Genomic DNA, 12,593 nt, shown 5'->3' with positions numbered 1-12,593 from the left:
TCTGTATCAGTTTGGCTACTCCAGGAGCCTCATATAAGTGGGATCAGACAGTGGTGAACCTTTTGTGATTGGTTTATTTTATTTGCATGATGCCCTCAACATTTGTCTTATAGCATGGCTCATTTCCTTTTAATAACAGCAACAAAAACAGACTCCCTGCCCACATATAGAGGCTGGTCTCGATGTAGGTGGTTGAGAAATGTCAGAATCTCACTGGCAGTGGTGGACTACACAAGTGTCTATGTGTGGGAGGCCAGTTGCCTAGCCCAGCACAGAGCTGGGGTCATCTTGGAGGTGTGTGAGCACATTTGAGTAGCAACTGATCCACCTCTGTTACACTACAGGCATCCGCCAAGGTGCAATCCAGCAACTGCCAGCATGTGATGCCCCCTGCATTGAGTAGGTCTGGTCCCCTTGTGTCGGACCTTCATCTTTGGACTGATAGTAAAAGGCTCTTTGCACTTGTACTCACATATAATGGGGCCATTTGACAGCCCTGATGACCTTATCAAGGGCCACCTCAGTGGCATGGTTGGCCCAGAAACTAATACATCAAAAGAAAAAGACTATGTAAACCTTAAACCTCAGTGCTTCTGAACAGAATATGAGCTATGCAAGCAGAGAGGAGGTGTGGAGTAGCAAAGGCTGCCTGTCACTTTATGGTTGGTGAAAGGAGAGCCGAAGCCACGCTCTGCCAAATTCTATTAGTCTTCCAGGGGCGATAAACATTTCAGTTAACTCAAAAACCATTTCTAAAATATTTCTGCTGCTCTTTCTAACAGTCTAATCAGAAGAGAAGTAGAATTCTGACTGCTTCTTTGCCTTCTAGAGTTGCTCTCAACCCTCTGGTGATGGGCTGGTTGCAGACTTTGCAAGTCTGGGGAAAACATGTCATCACTGCTGACCTTCTGGGCTCACAGCCATCCCATTTGCCTCCTGCCTGTATGTAGTTTTTCCCTGTCTCCAGTTCTCAACATCCAGTTGTTGGTTAGGAGTATGGGCCACCAAAGAAGATGCATGAGAGGGGTTTGTACAGATGCCAGTGGGAAATGTAACTGGTCTTAGTGATTATGTGTGCCTTCTGACAGTCAGAGAGATAGTGGTTAGTCCCCAGCCCACCATTCTCCCCATGACTGCTCAGCCCCCCAAGGTACCGGTCTGCAGAAGTGGGAGTGGGAGGGTAGGGGGAAGGGGTGGAGTGGGGATTCCTGCCCAAGCAGTTGAAAGGAGGACAGTGCTTACTTGAACTCCATGGCTCTCAAATTTGAGCATGCCTCAGAATCACCTGGAGAACTTGTCTCAAACAGATTGCTGGGCCCTACCCCTATAATCCTGAACCCAGTAGATCTTCAGTGGGCCTGGGAATTGACATGTTTAACAAGCTTCTGGATACTGCTGCTGTAGCTGGTGGGGTCCACCCCATGAGAACCACCACTGCAGATCCCTCCACGTTGTTGACTCTGTTCTTCCTGGCTACCTCTCAGGGGCCTGCGAATGTCACCGACTTCAGAGCACCGTTAGCATGCCCTCCTCTGGAAGCCTTCCCTTAGCTCTCATGATTGCTCTCTCCTTCAAACGCTCGACACCTCGTGTTTAGCCTAGTGCTGGGCCCCATGCTGTGCCACTTGGGATGCACACACCCCCGGACTCCTTTACCAGATTTAAAGCAGATCAAGAGTGTGTTTTGTCATCTCCACATGCCTTACGGTGTCGAGCATATGGTAGTGGCTCATTTAACAAACACTTGTTGAATGCCATGGTTCCTTAAAAGGGGGGAGGTGCCAGTGCTTATATTTTGTTCAATTTTGCCTCTCCTGTCATCCTTCCCAGCCTCTGTAGAAGTTCTTGAGTGTGTGTGTCTTACATTCTAATTTATCAAGTGTGCTGTGGATTACAACATAAAAAATTTTTTTGAAGAAGTCAAAGGAAGGCTTACTTATTCCTCAGCTCTCAAGGTACTTCATTTTCTTTTCTTTTTTTTTTTTTTTGGTGAGGCAGTGACATTAGATAAACTAACCCATCTATTGGTTTATGAACTTATTTTATCCTGCCAAATTAGAGACAGGAATGTTAACTTAATGGAAATAATTTTGTTTGCATCCATGATCCTGTGAAGAAAAGGGCATTGCATGTCATGTGAGCCCAAATCTTTGCCAGGATTTACCTGACCAAGTAGATAGGTGGACAGACAGACGATTGAGCAAATGGACACACACTTACTATTGGCGGCTCTCGTTCAGAGCAAGGCATTGCTGCTCCAGTTACAGTGTCTGGGCTTGTGCTGCTTCTTACCAGCCACAAAGCTTGCTGCCAAATGTGCCTTTCAGAAGAGAATGATTTCTTTCTCTTTAAACAGAAACTAGCATCTTTGAGAAAAAAAAAGAATACTGTACATAACCACAGTTTCTTTTAGGTATGTTCCCTTAATAAAAAAATATTGAGGGACCACTGTGTGTAAGACACTATTCTGGGTCTTAGTAATGGTGGGACTCAGGTGTTCCCATCCAGTGTTCAGGAATTATATCTAGGTAAACCAGAATGACACCAGTAAGGAGTTTCTGTCCAGTGTGAGCACACGTTAAAGATCTTGCAGTGATTGCTCTTTTTCTCCAGGGTTAACTTACTTGACCATTGGTAGGAATGTTATTCCTGCTTCTAAAAAGTAAGTTAATAAGGAATTTTAACAGAAAAAAATACTTGAAACATTTAACATGAGGGTTGATTTTAAAATTCAGTGATGATAGGAGATTCCCCTAAGCCATAAGTGCCTCGTGGTCTTCAACTGTGTATCTAGGGAATACCTCAGCTATCATTTCATGGTGTGCAAAGACAGGAGTTGTGTACCTTGTGTAATGCAAGTGTTCTAATTTGGACAGAGTGGAGAGTAACTCAGGAACTGGAGGGCAGGTGTAACATGCTTTAGTCAGTTCCCAGCAGCTGGTAGTCTAAGTTACATGGGAGGTCTGCCCTTATCTAGCTCCTGGCAGCCAGGGAACTGAGCTACATAGGTCTGCAATCCACAGTTCGTGCAAATAGAAGGTCCTGTACACCTTTATACCCAGGGGAACAATAGAGGCAAGGTGCCAAGTTACATAAGTATGACTTCACCATACATAGTGATGGCTCTCTAGGAATGCATGGTGCCTTCCGTGTGTGAGAAAGCCCAGACAACTGTGTCTCATCCCACACATTTTTTAGGCTATCGCAGGCAAAGAACATTCTGTCTTCTCCTACCGTTATACTTGAGAAAATCGAGGCTCAGAAGTATAAAGCCTCCTCACTTGTTTTGATATTTGAATGTAAACATACTTCAAACAACTGCCTATACCTAAATCTTTTGTATGGGTGTGCAGAGACATGTACATGTGAAGTGACGTTATATGTTTAATAATGTGTATTATTGATTTGATAAGAATGGGTTCACAAGCCTCCATGAGAAGAGGTCCTAAGGCTTAGGAGAAGAGTACAAAAGATGAAAAAGAAAAATCCAAGGAAATGCTGGAGAGAAGCAGGCTGCCCTCAGCTCCAATAATTGCATGCAACAGGAGGGGGCTGAGCAGGTATGTGCCCTCAAAAGAAAATAAATGCGATAAGGAGAGGTAGAAGCAGGCTGGATGGACCAAAAAAGGTTTGTTAACCTCTGTTCCAAGTTGGGAGGGACCTTTGCCCATCTGCATGCCTGCTTTCCCAGTGTAGGGGAGGGGATGAGAGGGACTGGTGTTGGGGACCTCTAGTGAGAGACAGGATCTGGGATGAAGGGGAAGGGAGTAAGGCAGGCAAGGATGGAATGGACAAAGTGGCCAAAAGGAAGCACAGGAGATGTTGGTGGCCTCAAGCTAAAATGCCGATGCTTACAACCTTGGAGGCGGGGTTGTTCAGAAGATGAACATATAGGCAGCTGGTGGGGCTGCAAATATGTGTGACTGCAATGAATAAATGAAAGTCTCAGAGCTGAAGGTATTGTGGAGGGAGGGGCGGGTTTTGGGATGGATGGCCCATGTGGCCATCATAGGCTTAGGAAGACAGCGAGAGCTAGAGTGGGGGAGGCCTGTGTTCTAAGAGCCAGTGTCCTCCCAGATGTTTGTGTGTCCTGGGGGGGTTGATGATAGCAATAAGAAAGGTTCAACAGTGTGGTAGCAAGCAGCATTAGCCTCCAACAAGGAGGGGCCTTTTGAAGGCAGGTAGAAATGTGACCTTAACACTGCGATGGTGAGACTGTGTCAGGCAGACCAGAGCTAACAGCCTTCGCTTTGTTGGTGGCTGTGAGGTTGTCAGGGTGGAAGCGGGTCAGTCAGTGAGACTGGGTTAATAGGGCTCAGGCGTCCCAGAAGGCACTATCCATTGCCTTCACATGAGAAGCATGTGTCAGAGGAGTAGCCTTAGAAAATAGTCATTTTGGTGGTGGACACCAGGATGTGGGCAGGAGGCCCAGAGTCTTCCCAGACTTTGTGCCACTTAGAGATGACCTAGTATCTTAAATGTTAAACACACCATGTTTCTTTCCTCCAAGAGCCTGCAGGCTGTCCTGAGAGAGATGGCACACAGAATGGGACATGAAGTGGGATTACTTTTTTATTTTTTCACTTGTAATGATGCTGGAGCCCTGGATTTCAGAGAAATGCTGGGAGATAAAGACTGATGAGCTCTGAGGCATTTTAGCTTGAGGCAAAGATTAAGTAAACATTTATATGTCAAACATCATAGTAAGCACTTAGTGAGGGCAAATATCTCTCTGGAGACCAACTTACTGGCATGGAAGTTAATTTTTTTCTTTAGATTTACCAAGGCGTCCTGGCTTAAGACCCTGGGGTTACAATTTAGCAGGAGATAAACTTCCAGGTACGGATCACTCAGTGAAGTGTATACAGCCTTCATGCCTACCAAAAGAAAGCATTGTAAAATACTTCTTTGCTTTTATTAGGTATGAATCAGTCAACCGTTTAATCACAAAAGAGGAAGAGAAAGCTACCTAGTGTGTGTACACACAAGTGTCCCTAAGTCAGCAGGCAAACTGTATGCTTGGATGCTTAGAGCATCATCTTGAATTTGGATCACTCGGGTGTTTTAGTTTTCTTTTCAAAGAGTCCCAGTGATCCCTTGTGTGAGTATCTCACTTCTTTTATACAAGTCAGAATAAAGACACATTTCTGGAGCGTTCAGGAGAGAGGTCTTGGCTGGGAATTACAGAGGTGGGTGTCATTGGCTCATAGATGGCAGTTACAAACGTACAATGGATTCGGCCACTCCAGGAGACTATGGAGAAAAAGAAGAGGAGAGAATAGAAACAACTGCAGGGAAAGTCACTATTTAGAGGGTGGAGGAAGGACTGGGAGTCATCAGAGGGTAGGAAGAGTGTGTTGTTAAGGAAGCTAGGAGAAGGGCTCATGGAACAACTACTGTTCAGTGGTTCTCATGCTTGGGTGTGCCCCAGGATCATGCTAGCCTTCCCTGAGTCCCAACTCTGTCACTGCATCTGGGGTAGCGTAAATGTGGACATCCTCAGGCAGTGAGTTGGGACCCCTCTTAGGGGCAGAGGGAAGTTTGATTCAGTAGGTCTGGGTTAAGGCCCCCAAATTTCCATTTCTCACAAGCACCCAGTGCCACAGTTGCTGGTAGTCCGGGGACCACACTGGGAGAACTGCTGCAATAGTGAGAGCCAGGGACCACATCAGCCCTGGTTGTTAGCTGACCCTTGATGATCCCAGTTGAGCAATTTCTATGAAATAATTTGGGGCAGAAGATAGATCTGGGGTGAGGTGAAGAGAAAATGGGCAAGAGGCCAAGCATGGGTAGATGTGTCTTGTGAGAAATTGACTCTGGAGAGAAGATGGAGAATGTGTGCTAGATAGGGATTCAGTTGATGAGAGAAGATATGTGTGTGTGTGTGTGTGTGTGTGTGTGTGTGTGTGTGTGTGTGTGAAGAGAGAGAGAGAGATTCATTCATTTCAGATATTTATCAGGTGCCCACATTCAGCCAGGGCCCTCTCCTAGGTAGTAGTTAACTAGGGTAACCAGACAAGACATGGTTCCTATCTATTCACTGCTTACTAAGGTTTTGGGACTAGGCACACCCAGGTCAAGACCTTATCCCTCTTCTTTTTTATTTTTAATATATTTTTTATTAAATCATAGCTTTGTACATTAATACAGTCATGGGGTACAATATGCTGGTTTTATATACAATTTGAAGTATTTTCATCAAACTGGTTAACATCTTATCTCTCTTCTTAAGTACCCTGTGATCTTGGGCAAGGTTCTCACATCCTTAAGACTGTTTCCTCCTCTGCAAAATGGCCCGGTGAGACCTACCTGGCTCAGGTGTGGAGAGTTTAAACAAGCCACTCTGTCTCAGGCACTCAGCTCACTGCCTGGCAGTTTGAGAGGCACTCACCAAATCTGCGACCTTGCTGGGAGAGGGGTTCCCACACAGTGGCAAGCAAGTCATACTCTGAAGCCCCAAGGGAATGGAAAAGTGGACATCCTCAGATAGCACATTGGGTGGCCTATAGGTAGGAGGTGGGAACACGAACAGCCCCCCAGATGCAGCAACAGAGTAAGAACTCAGGGAAAGCTGGGAACTACAGGAGAGCAGTTGAGTCATGGAACATAGGAATCCTGTAAGGCACAGAGGAAAGCACCATGTTGTATTTTAAGGACATCTTCATTATTTGCTGACCTCCTTTCATGTTATGTATAATTGTCTCTCTTTCTTTATACTCACACATAGAATGGATTTTCTTTGCTGCAGTAAGAACCAATCATAGTAATGTGATTTAGCCTCAACCCACATTGATTTTCCTGCCACTAATAGCAGGCAGCAGGTAGGGAAACACTAGGGCAGTGGTTCTCAACCTGTGGGTCGTGACCCCTTTAACAGGGGTCGCCTAAATACATCCTGCATATCAGATATTTACGTTACGATTCATAACGGTAGCAAATTACAGTTATGAAGTAGCAATGAAAATAATTTTATGGTTGGGGGTCACCACAACATGAGGAACTGTATTGAAGGGTCATGGCATTAGGAAGGTTGAGAACTGCTGCACTAGGCGGTCACAACACCTCACACTTGGCATTGTACTAATGGGTTTAGTACCTTTTAGTACCTTGTGAGAACCTTGCCCAAGGTCACAGGGTACTTAAGAAGAGAGATAAGATGTACTATAGCATCGTACTATAATGCTTTTTCTATGTGCTAATTCTGTGAGTACTCTTCCTCCAGTGGTATCCCACAGAGTTTTGGCACTGCCCAAGCATTGGTCTCAATATCTTTAAAGCCCCTCTTTAAAGCATCTTTAAAGTCCTTCTTGGAGGTGCCAAGCTGTGGGTCTGCAGACACAATCTGCAGGTATTATTCATCATCCTTTTGCCTTATGTGGTCATAGGGCTTGTTGTTCCCTGGATGGGCTCTGGAAGGAGGCCTGCTTCCAGATCTACTTGCAAAATCTGCACAAAGAACAGAAATTTCAAGGGGAATTGAGCAAGCAGTGTCCTATCACCTTCCAGTATGTCTTAGCCAGCTATAAATAGCCAAGCTTGTTTGTGCTCAGCCGGACAAGGGCACTAGGTGCAAGAGGAAAGCTGCCAGGAAAACCATGCTAGTCCCTACTGTTTGAGCCCCTGGCCTGCTTTGGGTTGCCCCATATTTAAATGGGGCTACTTTCATAGTCCACAAGTACCTAGGACATTGTTGGCCACCAGGTGGGTATGTAAGAACTGCACAGATATCAGCAGAGCCTTTGGATCCGTATTCTGGGAAAGAAGAGGAAGGCTCCTCCTGCCCTCCATCTCATGAGCGAGGGAAACTGGGGGTGCTGATGCTCCAGTTTTGTCCTTTCTGGATGGAAGGATCTAACCAACTTGGGCAGTAGCATCGGTGACAGTGCCAGGGCAGAACACTTCTGAAGGACTGGCTTCACATTTGTGTGCCCTGTCTTCACAGATGGGCGGAGCCCTCTTGTAGTTGTTGATTTGAGAGAAAAATCTCTTGGAGCATAAAATATGTGCATATGGATGCTCATTTTTATTATCACCATCCCAAATGTGGTGGGAAAAGATTGGACTGGCTTGGCATCAAGAACCTTCCATCTGTTTCCGGCTCTGCCACCAATCACTCTCACCCTCAGAGTACAAGACCCTTGTCTGTAACAAAATGGGGGCTAGAGCTGGGTACTCTCTACCCAGCTTTAACAGCCAAAGCTGCAGTCTGAGATGTCAGGAGTAGGCGGCTGGCAGAGCAGGGAAGGAGCACTCTCTAGCGTTGGCCTCGCATCCCATGGTGTGCGACTGGGTGGGAGCCGCACAAGTGAGCGATGAGATGGGCATAGTAGCAGTTTTACTTTAGGAGGGGGTGTTGAGGTTGCGGAGTTAAAGAATGAAAGAAAGAATACAGGGTAATTCAGGGGGTTTCTCCAGGATCTGTGCATTTGACATCTGTTATCCATGTGAGTTGACAACTCTTGGGTGGGATGAAAAGTGGTGAAAAATAGAGAATACACAGCGTGTGCTTTAGTGGTTTCCTAAGCATGGGCAATGGAGCTTTCTTATTTCTTTTCCTTTCCTTTTCTTCCCAGTGTTTTCCCTGCGTAACATCTTTTAGGCAGTTAAAGCCCAAACACGTGCATTATGGTAGTATATCCCTTTGGGGGAAAACTGCCAGAAAGAGTCACCATCTGGACTTGGAATCTTTTGTTCAGTAGGAATGGGTAGATTTTTTTTTCTCCCTTCATCTCTACTTACCTCCAGAAGATCTGTGGGTTCTTTTTGGTGGGTTTTTGTTGCTGCGGTTAGTGCTGCTGCTAATTTATTTATTTATTTGTTTGCCTTGGCTTCCTATGCACTTCAGCACCTTGTCCGTGCCACATGTCTTGGCTTACCTGTCCCAACTTGGGCTAAATTGGGCCATGCCACTGGTTGAGTTTGTGTTCTCAAAGGATGCACACGGTGCGTCTTCGACATTTCCTTCTGTGCAAAAGCTGCTGCTTCTGTCTTGCATCTAAGTGGGAAAAGCAGGCCCCTCTGGATAGGGCAGTGCATGATTTTTGTTTATTATTAGTACTTTTAAACTCAGGGAGCAGGGGCAATTTATCTAGCCAGCGGTGAGCCGGGGTGAAAAGACCATCTGGCATCCTCGATGACTCACTGTCCCCAAGGCTGGATCTCCAGCCTAGAAGACCAGGAGGCTAAGGAAAGCAAATTTGAAAATGGGCCAAGACTCTGGAGTTGGACTTAATAGGCTCAAATCTAGACCCTGCTACTTTTCTACTTTTATGACTTTTTATCAGCAGATGACTTACTCTCACTGAGTCTCAGTTTCCTTATATGTATCATGAAAATAAGGATGTCACAGGCAGGGTTCTCCAGGAATCAGACTTGGAGCCAGTATTTAGCATGAAGGTATGTTTTAGGGTTTAATAACCATGGAAAGGAGAAGGAAGCAGGTTTGGGCAGAGGGAGAAGTTGCATTACTCACTCAAAAAACCTCAGCAAAATACACAGGGAGCTTTGCAGCTAAAATGGCCCATCTGAGTCATCCCAGGTTGGGCAGAAATGACCAAGACTTTTGTACCGTGAGGTATGGACCACCCTGGAGAAGGGAGTGCCTTGGAAGAGGAGCCTCTCTGCAGCTGAGATGGTCTCTGGGAGAGTATCTGACAGCAGCTCCTAGCAGCAGGGACAGGAGCCCTTCACTGAAGGTGGGGGGCATAGTAGGAACCTCAGGGGGTAGTTGTGAGGACCAAATACTTAGTGCATGAAAGGTGCTTTTTCTAGTGCCTAGCATGGGTGGGTGTTCAGTAAACAGTAACTGCAGATGCTATTTCTGTGGGATCGCTGGTTCTGCTTATACCTGCTGGGGTCTTTGGACTTTGGTCCCTTCTCTGTGATTTAAGTTCTTGGTCCAATAAAGCAAGGAAACTTTGCTTGCCTATGTAAGCCATGTGTTTTAAGTGTCTGTAAAAAACTGCTAAGGAAAATACAAGAAAATAGCATTATTTTGATTTAAAAATTAGAAATAACAGAAACCTTGTTCTGATGTCTTTGGATATATGGTGATACTGCCTGCCTTCTAGTATGTTCTCCTTGTAGTTAACAGTGGTGGGCATAGAAACTCACCCGACAGAAATACTGGTAGTAGTTTATAAATTACAAAAGGATGGGCTTTGTCCTTTTTCTTTAGGTTCAATCACATCCTTTTTGTCAAAATGGTACTCACATGTTGGGCAGATAGGGGAGAACAGGGACTAGTGGGAGCTGCGTCCTCACTGGGTGTCGGATGCTCCAGACATGTGCTTCACAGAATTTCAGAAACTCTGGCATTTTTCAGAACTGATATTCATTAGTGTTGTTGTAAGAGCCTATAAATACAGTGAAAGGCATTTACAAATAGACATTATAAAATGCTTACACACCCACAGTCTGAACACTGTCAAAACACCAGCTGCAACTTCCCTACTTGGAAGGATCAGGACCTTTTTTAAACTACACCTACTGTGTTTTCAAAATAGGCTTGCTTCTGGCCCTGTATAGAAGATCATTTTAACTTAAGCCTGTGTCTAGCTCTTGGCATGAGGGATCAGGGCTCAGTTAGAGAGATAGGAGGGATCCCAATCTCCTTCCTGTCAAGATGTGGCTGGTGCTCTAGAGTCTTGGGAAGAGTCACTTAGGGATGACTAGTTCCTATTTCTTTTTTCTTTTTAGTTCCTATTTCTTTAGAATGGTCCCTCATGGTTCAGAGCATCAGACCATCTGTACAGATCCTGTAGGCCCATCCAGAAATGTGAAACACTCCCCTGAATCAGAAGCCCCTTCCTGGAAAGAGTTCATCTCAGGTCACATTAAATGCCACTGGAGGGGTAGCCATCTTGGCCAACTTGGAGCATAATAGTTTTTTCCTTTTATCCAGTGCCCTTAGAACAGTGCTTCCAAAATTGGGGATTGAGCCTCTAGTAGCTCCAAGTGGTTTGCACCTTTGGTTTTCATCTGCATAATATTCTTTACAGTTTTCTGTTGTTATCCATTGTCATAGAATGTTCTTAGTTTCTTAGGATTTCTCAAACAGGAATGCTGTATTAGCTCAGGCCACCATAATAAAATACCACAGACCAGGTGGCTTAAACAACAGAGATTTATTTCCTCACTGTTGTGGAAGCTAAAAGTTCAAGATCAAGTTATTGGCAGAGTTGGTTTCTTCTGAGGCCTCTCTCCTTTGCAGACAGCCACCTTCTCACTGTGTCTTCACATGGTCCTTTCCCTGTGTAGCCCAGGTGTCTCTGTGTCCACATTTCTTCTACGAACACCAGATTGGACTAAGGCCCACCCTAATGGCCTCATTTTTAACTTGGTCACCTCTTTAAATGCCCTATCTCCAAATACAGTCACATTTTGAGGTACCAGGGGTTAAGGCTTCTACATATGAATTTGGGGAGATACAATTCACCCCATAATAGATACATACTTGGGGATCTGCAAAAATTTTTATTTTATTTTAAAAGTGTGGACACATTACTCAAGTGTGAGAAATGCTTTGAAAATGAAGGTACTATAGAATGAATGTTTATGTCCTCCACTTCTGAAATTCATGTGTTGAAATCCTCACCCCCAAGGTGACAGATTGGAAGGTAAGCCCTTTGAGAGGTGATTAAGTCATGGAGGCAAACCCCTCACAAATGGGATTAGTGCCCTTATAAAAGAGAACCTTCATCCTTCTACCCCATGAGGACATAATGAGAAGGCACTGTCTATGAACCAGGAAGTAGGCACTCGCCAGACACAGAATCCACTGGCACCTTGACCTTGGACTTCCCAGCTTCCAGAACTGTGAGAAAAATAATTTGTTCTTTATAAGCCCCCCGGTCTATGGTATTTTATTATAGTGGGCAGAACAGACTAAGGCAGGAGGTTATAAATAGGACCAAGATTATAACTTATACACAGGTTATTTTCCAAGGTTTACAAGACCCAGACAAATCACAATGTTTGCTTATTCATGGAGTTAAAAACTTTTTTGGCATACCTACATGTACAAAACACTGTATTAAGAAGGAAGAAGTGACAAAATCCCTTTCTAAAGAATAAGTGGAAGAGGTCACTAGGTACACATGTAAATATGAAATGCTTTGATAAGGGTTGGGGTAAAGGGGTGTATTGCAGGAAATGAGAGGAAGAGAGGTAGATTTCAGAGTGCTAAAGGGTGAGTTACATTGTTCAAGTAGAATGGAAGGGGAGGTAATTCCAAACATTGACAGAGACATGAAAATTTGGAGGCAAGGGAGATGATGAAAATGTCCCAGACTGCCCACACACAGGACCACCTCCCATCTCAACCCCAACCCAGGTGCCAACATTTCTCTAATGTTGAAGTTATGGAATGAGAGCTCTGGAAGGCCCCTTGGAGGTGATCCTGTTCAAGTTAGCCCACAAGTGGTTTTATTGATGAAGCACCGAAGTTCCAGAGAGGTTAAGTAGCCTGGTCCAGGTCACACTGGGGGTAAACAGCAGGTTTAGATTAGCACACCTGGCCTACACTTCTAAATCTAAAATTCAATAACTCTACACACACCTCAACTGGGTCCCAGGTAAGATGACCTCATGGG

The 12,593-nt window shown here is 44.9% G+C and overlaps 1 protein-coding gene across 7 annotated transcripts in view; it reads left to right on the top strand.

Moving 5' to 3' along the window:
• SH3KBP1 (SH3 domain containing kinase binding protein 1) overlaps positions 1–12,593 on the top strand; it is a 380,231-nt gene that overhangs the window by 326,124 nt on the left and 41,514 nt on the right. The gene's annotated exons all lie outside the window — the stretch shown is intronic.

This window comes from Nycticebus coucang, chromosome X, assembly GCF_027406575.1.
Source record: "Nycticebus coucang isolate mNycCou1 chromosome X, mNycCou1.pri, whole genome shotgun sequence".
In the NCBI taxonomy this organism is placed as follows: domain Eukaryota; kingdom Metazoa; phylum Chordata; class Mammalia; order Primates; family Lorisidae; genus Nycticebus; species Nycticebus coucang.
This window is presented reverse-complemented; position numbering and strand designations above follow the sequence as displayed.